This window comes from Tupaia chinensis, unplaced genomic scaffold, assembly GCF_000334495.1.
Source record: "Tupaia chinensis unplaced genomic scaffold, TupChi_1.0 Scaffold000320_1, whole genome shotgun sequence".
NCBI classification, from domain to species: domain Eukaryota; kingdom Metazoa; phylum Chordata; class Mammalia; order Scandentia; family Tupaiidae; genus Tupaia; species Tupaia belangeri.
Window position 1 is genome coordinate 690,806 of NW_006159813.1, and position 8,958 is coordinate 699,763.

Consider the following 8,958-nt stretch of genomic DNA (forward strand, 5'->3'; position numbering starts at 1 on the left):
CTCTCTCTGGTGAACTCACAAGTCCTAGAGCTAATTAAAAAAAATAATAATAAACATTAAATAAAACATTTTTTAAAAAAAGAATGGTTTTATTTAACTTTATTCATTCATTTATTTATTTTCATTTGACCAGAGAGGAACAGAGCGAGAGAGAGAGAGAGAGAGAGTAAGAAAGCAGGCCACTAGGTCCAGACCTCGAACCACGGTCAGCCATGTGGGAGTCCAGCGCCTGTAACCACTATACCAACTGCCGGCCCCAAATAAAGCTTTGTAAAAAAGAGAAGGCAGTAAAATAATTGGGAGGCAGTGAGTTTTGAGAACTAGCGACCTTGGGTTTTGTTTTGTTTCTTTTTTTCACTATAGGGCGTGTGCACTCGCTCGAAAGACAGAGAGATAGAAAGCAAGAAATCACCCCCCAGGGGGGATGGCCACGCCGCAATCCCTTCTCCTCCATTCTCCTCTTGGGATCTTGGGCACGCACACACATGCACCTGGCGTGAAGCCACTGGGTCTGGGACTTGAACCGCGGTTGACTACGTGGGAGTCCAGCGACATAGCCATTACGCTAACTGCTGCCCTTGTTTTGTTTGTTTTTAATGGCCAGGTTGTGTGTGTGTGTGTTAGCCAGAGACAGATAGAGGGGGACACAGCAGAGAAGAAAGACCCCATAATGAGGTGTAGTCATGCTGCAATCACTTCCATCATCCTGTCAGGATTTGGGGTACACACACATGCATCCAGTGTGGTTTTTCAAGCTGCCAGGGCTGGGATTCTAACTGTGGTTTGTCACATGAGACCTGGTTCCCTTAATCACTGGATCACTGGGCTATAGGTCAGCCTCTTCTTGCTTTTTTTTTTTTTTTTGCCCTCCCCAGTTGTTTTGTTTTGTTTTTGCTATAGGGCGCATGCACTTACCAGAGAGAGACAGCAAGAGAGGAGCTAGAGAGAGAGAAAGTGAGAAATAACCCCCTGAAGTTGCACTGTAATCCCTTCTCCTGCATTCACCCCCTAGGGATCTGGGGCATATGTACACATGTACTTGGCATGTTTCTCAAGCTGCTGGGTCAGGACTCAAACTGCTTAGTCAGCTACGTGGGATCCAGCCTCCTTAACCACCATGCCACTGGTTGGCCCCTCTCCTTGGTTTTTAATATAAAATAGGGGCCAGCAGGTGGCATAGTGGTTAAGGTGCTGGACTCACATGGCAAACTGTGGTTCGAGTCCTGGACCTAGTGGCTTGAAACTCATACCAGCATGTGTGTTTGCGTGCCCAAAACTCCGAGAGGAGGATGGAGAAGGGATTGCAGTGTGGCCATCTCCCCAGGGGGTGATTTCTTGCTTTCTGTCTCTCTGTCTCTCTGGTGAATGCATGCATCCTATAGCAAAAATCTCTCAAAAAACAGAATGAAATAGAATATTGCTATGCTATAATTATTAAACAACCGAGTCACGAAATCTTAAAGTGCTGACTGACAGCTGCTCCAGGCAGAGGTCCAAACTGGTCCTCGCACACCTCTGCGCTCCTCCTCCTGCCTGGTCCTCCCCGCCCTTGAATGTCACTAGCCTGGATCGACCTTTCCATCCATTCAGCAAACATGTCCCCCCCATGCCCACCTGCCAGCTCTCTGAGATCCCCTCCCACCGCCTGTGGAGGAGGTCTGGGGTCCCCCCCGCTGGACAGAAGAGGAAACCAAGGCTCAGAGCGGTGACCTCGCCTGCCCCAGGTCACACATGGGGATGTGGGATTGGAACCCAGGCCCGAAAACCTTGTTCTCGCCACAATGTCACGCCATCCTTGAGATCACTGTGGGGTTCTGGGGGAATCCCATGCTCCTAAGTCTCCTCACTGGTGACCTGCCCTGGGGCCTGGAAGTCCCCATGAGTCACCCTTGTGGCTCCCGGTTGCTGAGGAAACACACTGTTTCTTAGGAGGGTGACAGAGAAGAGCCCAGCTCCCACGTTGCAAAAAGCAGGACGCCTCAGAACTGGGGCCTAGGGCACAAAGGTGGGGAACAAGGTGTGGGGCTTTCTGGAGCCCTGGCTGCACACCCAGCCCTCTGCCAGCCCTTCACTGCATTGTCTTCTGCAGGCCTCACAACCCCATGACGGGGTGCAATGATGGACCCCTTCTTCCTCCAGGAAAACTGAGGCGCAGCCGCTGAACCGGGTGCCCCTGCAGGTTGCATTCTGTTGACGTCAGCTGCTGGCAGGGAGGAAGGAGGGCAGATAGGAAATGGGGGGCAGGGCTGGCAGGCTAAGTTGACTCCGGGTCCCTCGTCCCTTCCAGTCTGTGAGTGGCTCATTCAGCAGGCCATCAGGGCAGGGGCTCCCCAAAGCCTTCCTCCACCCAGATCCCACCCCCATCTGCCACTCAACCAAGTCACAGATGGTTGAGGAACTTGCCAGGGGCAGTGTTGGGCCCTGGGGTGCCAGTCAGGATGATGTGCCCGGGACAGAGGGGCGCAGATGAACCCAGCGGTCACCCGGGAAAAGGCCAGATGATGGCTGGCCGAGAGCCCGGAGGAGGGGGCTTGGGGGCTCTGAATAGAGGGAAGAACCTTGCAGGTGTTGAGAGTGGCCCAGGGCAGGGTGGCTGGAAGGGGCCGAGCAGCTGCAGGGAGGCCGAGTGACGGTGAGGCCCTGGGCCCGAGTGGGTACTGTTGACCTTGGCCATGGCGGTACCTCATGGTGGCAGCTCACTCCCGTGTGCTAACTGGGGGCCGTGCATGCTGAACTCCGCTCGCGTTTTCTCACTTAATCCTCACCCTGTGAGGCGTGTTCTATTTTTTTTTTTTAACGTTTTGCTATAGGACATGTGCACTAACTGGAGACAGAGACAGAGACAGAGGCAGACAGAGGCAGAGAAGGAAAGTGAGAAAGCACCCTCCCCACACCAGGGGCGGCCACGCGGCAATCCCTTCTCCTCTAGTTCCTCTTGCGGCTTTGGGCACACGCAGATGCCCAGTGTGATTTTCTTTTCCTTTTTCCTTCCTTTTCTTTCTTTCTTTTCCTCCCTCCCTCCCTTCCTTCCTTCCTTCTTTCTTTTTCTTTTTCTCTTTTTTAAAAAGAGGTTTTTGCCTTAAGGAGTGTGCTCCTGCTGGGGAGAGAGACAGAGATAGTGAGAGGGAAAGTAAGAAATCACCCCCAGGGGGAGGGCCACACCACAGTACCTTTTCTTCCATTCTCTTCTCAGGATCTTGGGCACACATGCACACAGACCCAGCGTGACTTTTCAAGCCACTGGGTCCAGGACTCGAACCATGATCGGCCATGTGGGAATCCAGCGACATAACCACCATGCCATCTGCTGGCCCCCCACTGTGCTTTTCAAGCTGCTGGGTTTGAGACTCAAAACCAAGCCGCCATATTGGGAGCTATCGACAGCTACCCTAACCTCCACACCATCTGCTGGCCTAGTAGGTTCTGTTTTAACCCCATTTACCAATGAGCAACTTGAGGCTCAGAGAGGTTCAATGAGTTGCCTAAGACCACACAGCTTGAAAATCACAGAGCTGGGGTTAAAGTCAAGACCTTTTGGTGCTACCTGCCACCAAGGATCGGCTTCCTGAGAAGGGGCTGGAAACTCCCCAGATCTCCAAGTCTCCAAGTCAGGCCTGGGGCCTGCCTTCTTGTTTCTGACCTTCCCCAGAGACCACGCTGCCCCTGCACATCCCTGGTTGGAGTGGGGGGAGTCACTGGAGGCAGCCGCTGGGCGCTGTGGCCTTCCGTGATGCCCATGCAGTGCTGGGGGCCAGAGAGGAGGTGGTGTCAGAGGGTGCTATGGGAGAAGTGGGGCCACCCAATGCCACCAGCCCAGAACTAAACTCCCTGGAAATACACCCCAGCGTTAAGAGAGCCCCCATGGAAGTGGTTGTGGGTGAGCTCGACTCGCTCCTTTTGGCTTTTCTGTGCTTCTCTGACACTCCTCAGAACTTGGAACAAAACGATAAGTGTTAGAAAATCTAGGGGTCCTGGGCTTCTCCACTGGTGAGTAAAGCTAGCTTTTTTTTTTAAGAAGTTTTTATCTTAAGGTATGTGTGCTCACCAGAGCGAGAAGGCAAGAGACAGAGACAGCGAGAGAGAAAGTGAGAAATCACTCCCCAGGGGGCATGGCCACGCTGCAATCCCTTCTCCATTCTCCTCCCGGGATCTTGGGCACACACACACACATGCGCCTGGTGTGGTTTTCAAGCCACTAGGTCTGGGTCTCGAATTGCGGTCAGCCATGAGGGAGTCCAGCGATGTGAGCGCCGCGTCCTCTGCTGGCCTGCCCTGTGGTTATTAATGCCCAGCAGGGATGCTCTGAGCCCGTGGTCCTCACCTGGGGCAATTTTGCCACCGGGAGACATTCGACAACACCTGGGGATATTTTTTAGTTGTCATCGTGGGGGATCCTCTGGCGTCTAGCAGGTGGGGGTCAGGGATGCGGCTCAACCTCCCGTGGAGCTTCCGTGTCACCACAGACTTGTTGTAGCATCCTACTGGTGGCTCGAAGGACGTAGTTAAGGCTGTCCTTGCTCCTGCCAGCTGGATGGCCCCAGGGCCGGGTGCTACCATGTCCAACGCTGGTGGGATAAGAAGCTGCTGGTCACTGCCCCGGCCCAGAGAGAAGCAGGCCGAGTGGTGGCATGGGGTGACACCACTGAGCCTGCATGGGGACCGTCCTGGGGCTGTGTCCTGGGGCTCCCTCTGTGTCAGCAGGACACTGGCTGGCTGGGACCCGGAGTGGCGCCGTTGTGGAGCATGGTGCGAGGACCCTGGAGAGGGGGTGGCCTGTTTCTTTCCCTCTCTGTCTTTGTCTGGCACTTGCTCCTGCCTCAGGACCACCCCACACAGGGCCTGACACACAGTGGGGATTCAGGAGACAGCTGCGTGATGAAGGAGCCGGCCCAGAAGGCTTGGCAGGGAGGGGACAGTGGAAGGCCATAGGCCTGATCCGGGGCAGAGATCAAGGGAGCCTTGGTGTCAGCTGCAGCCTGGCGAGCCTGGTTCAAATCCCAACTCTGCTGCCCAGGAACGGCACTGCCCAGGATAGGAAACCCATTACCCTCTGGGAGCCTCGCTCCCTCACCCGTGAAATGGCAGAACAGTCCTTCCCATGGGGGCTGCAGAGGGTGCCATGAATGTGGAATGCCTGACACACAGTAGGTGCCTGTTAGTGCCTATCCTGGGGGAGTCCTGGCTGGGAGGGGGAGTGTGGGCCCCTCCTCGCAGCCCCTCTCTGTGGTTTGAGGAGTAAGGCTTCGCCCTGCTGAGCTCCGTCTTTTGGCCTAAAATTAGCTCACAAATTCCTTGGCTGCCTGGCTGGTGCTTCCAACAACAATTTGAACCAGATGTTTCCAGCTGCTGGGGCCCATCCCCCCCAGGCCAGCATCCACGTGTGTCCCGGCACGGAGGTCGAACTGAGCCAGACCATGGAGGTCAGTCTCCACACGCACTCCTGCGCTCCCAGGTTGGAGAGGGAAGGTGAACCCGGGTCAATAAACACACCTCCTTCTGGGTGGGGGTACTTCCCCCAAGGGAGTCTGGGCTGCCTTTCGCCAAGGCCTGTGGGTGGGGCTGGGGCGTATTTCTCAGCCCCTCTGTACCCTGAAGACTTACAGAACTGGCTGCTGCCAGAGGGCGCGAGAGATTCAGAGTGTCAGGAGCCGTGGCGGGTCCCACGAGTGAGAAAAGGAAAGTGAGAAAGCAAGCCGCCAGCTTCGGAACTCGAACCGCGGTCAGCTAGGTGGGAGTCCGGATGCCTTAACCACCACGCCACCTGCCGGCCCCGCTGTTGTTCCTCTTTTTTTAAAAAAAATAATTATTGTATTTAACTCTATTTATTTATTTATTTATTTATTTATTTATTTATAATTTGCCCAGAGAGGGACAGAGTGAGAGAGAGAGAGAGAAAGAGAGAGAGCGAAAGTGAAAAAGCAGGTCCAGAACTCAAACCACAGTCGGCCATGTGGGAATCCAGCATCTTTAACCACCATGCCATCCACCGGCCCCCTGTTGTTCCTCTTATTAACATACTTTTTAAGTGCCAGGTGCTGGGGGCTCATTGCACTCTCACAAGAACCTAGAGAAGTGGACATCATCATTCTGCCTCCCTCTTTTTGGAGAGGTTTCTGCTATAAAGCGCGTGCGCTCACCAGAAAGACAGAGAGAGACAGAGAGAAATCACCCCCCAGGGGGGATGGCCACACCACAATCCCTTCTCCATTCTCCTCTCGGGATCTTGGGCACACACGCACACGCCCCGGTGTGAGTTTAAGCCACCAGGTCCGGGACTTGAACCGCGGTTGACTACAGGGGAGTCCAGCGCCCCAGCCATTACGCCAACTCCTGGTCCCAATCATTACCCCTTTCTGCAGGTGAGGTTCAGAGTGGTCGAGAGCCTCAGGCCAAGGTTACCAGCTTGGAAGCAGCAGAACCCAAAGGTCGCGGAAGGGCAGGTGCTCCCGGCTCATCTTCAGGGGGTTGTACTCCTTCCTCCCACGCCCCCACAGGGCCCTGTCGCATCTGGTGGGTGGGCCTGGGTGTCAGGGAAGACTTCTAGGAGGCTGTCCGGGGTGTCTCTATGGCAGCTCCAGGAGAAGGCAGCTCTCTGGGAGCCACGGGTGCCAGTTTCCCACCCACTGAGTCGGAAGCTGGTGGCCGGGGTGGAAGGAGCCAGGGGAGGGCTGAGGACTCTGTGGCTTTCATGGCGTCTTACATGGAGCCCTTCCCTTCCCTTGAGATGGCACCCTAAGCTGCATCTTGCTCGGGGTCCTCGAGAGAGAGAGAGGGCATACGTGTGCGAGGGGGTCCATGTGTGTGCAGGGGTGAGGACGGCAGGGGGCTTGGAGCTAGGAGAGAGGGTGAAGCAGAGAGGGGGTTTTGCACGTGGGGGAGCCAGAGCTGGCCTTCTTTTTCTTTTCTTTTGAGATTTTTGTTATAGGGCATGTGTGCTCACTGGAGAGACAGAGACAGAGAGACAGAAAGTGAGAAATCACAGCCCCTCCCCCAGGGAGGGTGGCAACACTGCGATCCCTTCTCCTTCCTTCTCTTCTAGGCATTTTGGGCACGCACACACACGTGTCTGGCGTGAGTTTCAAGCTGCCAGGTCCAGGCCTTAAACTCTAGTCTACCACGTGGGCGTCCAGCACTGTAACTACTAGGCCGTCTGCCGACCCCCGTAGCCTTCTTTACTCAAATCTCCGGCAGCTGAAACCCCTGTAAACCCCTGCAGAGGCCCTCCACGGCTTGGCCCTGGCCAGGCCCTCTGACCTCACAGCCTCCCCCACTCCCCATCGAGCTCGCTGTTCCGGTCACACCAGCGGCTTTTCCACTCCTTGCAAATGCCAGGCATCCCCTACCTCAGGACCCTCGCACTGGCCCTTCCCTGTGCCTGGAACACTCCTCCGCCGACCGCCCTCCTGACTCGCTCTCTCGCCTTTCCAGGTCTTTGCTGAGCGTCACCATTCCCCTGCCTTATTTTTCTCCACGGGCCCTCTCCCACCCTCTCCCACACCGCTGAATATTTCGAAGGTACTTGGCTTTTTATTTAACCTTTATTCATTTATTTCTTCTGAGAGACAGAGAGACGGAGAGACAGCATGCCCAACAACGTCTTCACGCTGCAGTCCACCCCAGCCTCAGCTGACCCGAATCTTGGGCACACGTGTGCACCTGGTATGCCCGGAGAGACCTCGGCACCCAAACCCGCATCCTTCCCCTGTGGATCAGTATGTCCGAGCACGGTGTTCCCGCGGCGTCACAGCCGCCCCTCTGTCCCCAAAGCTGGCTTTCTGATGGCCTGCCCTTCCTGCTAGGACAAACTCCGCAAGGATGGAGTTGCTCTTTTTTTTAAGGTTTTTGCCATCGGGTGCGTGTGCTTGCTGGAGTGGGGAGAGACAGAGAGAGGGCAAGTGAGAAATCACCCCCCCCCCAGGGGGATGGCCACGCTGCGATCCCTTCTCCTCTAAGGAATTTGGGCATGCGTACACAGGTGCCCAGCATGATTTGCAAGCCTCTGGGTCCAGGACTCTAACTGCGGTCAGCCATGTGGGAGACCAGTGCCTTATCCACAATGCCACCTGCTGGAGAGGACGGAGATTCTCATCTCTGCTGGTCTTTGCCGTAGCTCTGGCGCCTGGACAGAATCTTGCGCATATTTCAAGGAGACTTCAGAAAGTGTGTGGAAAAATGCAACTAAAGCAGGAGTTTATTTTGGTGCAAAAAAAAAAATTTTTTTTGCAATATGAGCCAGTCCCATGGCATGGCCATGTCACAATGGAGGGTGCTCTCTCCCTCTCCCTCTCCCTCCCTCCTTCTCTCTCTCTCTCTCTCTCAATAGAAAATATATACCCTCAGGCAAATTTTTAAAAAATTTTGAAATCTGTGCGTTTTCATTTTCAATGATACACATTTTCCACAAGATATTTTTTTCTTTTTTCAGAGAGATTCTTGCCCTAGAACACATGTGCTCACCAGAGAGAGACAAAGTGAGAAGTCACCCCTCGCCCCCCGGGGGGATGCCACACCACAATCCCTTCTCCTTCATTTTCCTCTCGGGATTCTGGGCACACATGCACATGCGCCCAGCATGAGTTTCAAGCTGCTGGGTCCAGGACTCGAACCATGGTCGACTGTGCGGGAGTCAAGTTCCCCAACCGCCACGCCACCTGCTGGCCTCTCTATGAGCTTTTTGTAGAACCTTTCTACGTGCTCAAATATTTGGAGAGAAAGAGAGAGAGGAAAAAAGGAAGCCGGGCAGGGAGGAGATGAGAAAGGCGGGAAGGAGCAGAGGAACCTGGGGTCTTAGTGGAGAGTGGGAGGGGTGGGAGGTGACTTACCTGAGAATTTGGGTGACTTAGGGCCCCCCCCCCCCCCGAGATCGACTTCAAGCCCCCTCCCCACTTCCCAGTCTCTGCTAGCAACTCCCCCCATTTCCAATGACTGCAGAGAACACCGTTCCCCTTCCCCCCTGTG